Genomic DNA, 1,984 nt, shown 5'->3' with positions numbered 1-1,984 from the left:
ACTGCCTGGCTCTCGTGAGGTGTTGCTTCATGATATTTGGGGTGTTCATCTATTGTCTACACTGAAATATTTCCTAATAAAATGTTTTTGCCTGTAGTTTTTGTCAAATTTAATTCATTATTACTGCTTGCTTAGCTGTGATCTTTTTTTGCTGCATCAGTCATTTCATTTTGTACAGTCACATTAATTATTTTCTGGTTTAGGTTAATGTCTTTACACATTTGTACATAATTGTGCTGACTATTCGTTAGTTGGTTTAAAGAGAGAGAAGGGACCAAACTACGAGGTCATTGGACCCTTGTTCCTAATAAAACAATGCCACAAGGGTGAGAATAAAATGGACGAAACATATAACACAAAATGGAAACAAAGGAAAGGCCACAAGAATGAAGGGAAGGCAACAAATACTAAAAGGAACAAAAAAGGAGAAGAAAACAAGAGAGAGATGCTAGAAACAGAAGGGAGTAAAACATGAAAGCAGATTACAGTGGCTGGCCAACCATGAGAATAAAAAGGGAAACCCAGCCACTCTGCAACACATTAAAACCTCCACCCTAAAAGCACTAGGGTGGAGGACACGGAGGGACAAAGGACATGTGCTAAAACCTACGTAAAAGTATAAAACCCACTGTCATGGATAAAATGTAAAAATAAAGCTGCTGTGGAGGCACTGTCGCCCAGCACTGAAGGCAGGGTGCTGGGAAAGTTAAAAGTCTGCCGCAGAGTGGCTAAAAGTGGGCAGTCGAGCAAGAGGTGGATGACTGTCATTTGGGAGCCACAGCGACACTGAGGTGGGTCCTCGCGACGGAGTAGGTAACAAGCGTTAGAAGCATATGGCCTATGTGGAGCCAGCAGAGGACAACTGATTCCCTGCGAGAGGCCTGCATGGAAGACTTCCACACATTCATAGTCTCCTTAATGACACGCAGTTTGTTGGGTGCTGTTATGCCATTCCATCTCCCAAAGCTGGAAAACCCTGCGGTGTAAGAAAGAACGCAGGTCAGCTTCGGAGATGCCTATCTCCAGAAGCGGTTTCTGCGTCACCTGTTTGGCCAGCCTGTCGGCAAGTTCATTGCCGGGATTTCAACGTGAGCTGGGGTCCACACCAACACAACGGAACGGCGGAACTGTTCCAGGGCATAGATGGACTCCTGAATGGATGCTACCAGAGGGTGGTGAGGGTAGCACGGATCGATAGCTTATAGGCTGCTCAATGAGTCAGCACACAGGAGAAATGACTCGCCAGGGCGTGAGCAGATGTACTCAAGAGCACGAGATATGGCCACCAGCTCTGCAGTGGAAACACTGCAGCCTATTGGCAAGGAGTGCTGCTCAACATGTCCTCCATGAACGTATGCGAAGCCTACGTGACCATCAGCCATTGAGCCATTGGTGTAAACCACTTCAGAGACTCAGAGCACGTCAAGAATCGAGAGGAAGTGACAGTGGAGAGTGGTGGGGTTAACCGAGTCCTTAGGGCCATGCAAAAGTTCAAGACGAAGCTGCGGCCGAGGCTTACGTGGAGGCATACATGAATGGACTGCAAGTAGAGGTAGTAAAGGGAAGGACTCCAGTTCGGAGAGAAGGGACCGCACACAAACCGCAATCATTATCCCCAATCTGGGCTGCCGATGTGGGAGATGGACTGCCGCAGGCAGGAAAAGGAGACGGTAATTCAGATGCTCAGGGGAACTATGAATGTGTGTTGCATAACTGGCGAGCAGTTGCGCATGTCTGATCTGCAGTGGAGGGACACCAGCCTCCACCAGTACGCTGGTCACCGGACTCATCCTAAAAGCTCCTGTTGCTAATCGAAGCCCACAGTGGTGCACAGGGTCGAGTAAATGCAATACTGAAGGCGCTGCCGAACCATAAACCACACTCCCATAGTCAAATCAAGATTGGACAAGGGCTCTGTAGATCTGCAGCAGCGTACAGCGATCTCCACCCCAATTGGTGTTGCTCAAGCAATGGAGGGCATTGA

Source organism: Schistocerca serialis, chromosome 8 (assembly GCF_023864345.2).
Source record: "Schistocerca serialis cubense isolate TAMUIC-IGC-003099 chromosome 8, iqSchSeri2.2, whole genome shotgun sequence".
Taxonomy (NCBI): Eukaryota; Metazoa; Arthropoda; class Insecta; order Orthoptera; family Acrididae; genus Schistocerca; species Schistocerca serialis.
This window is presented reverse-complemented; position numbering follows the sequence as displayed.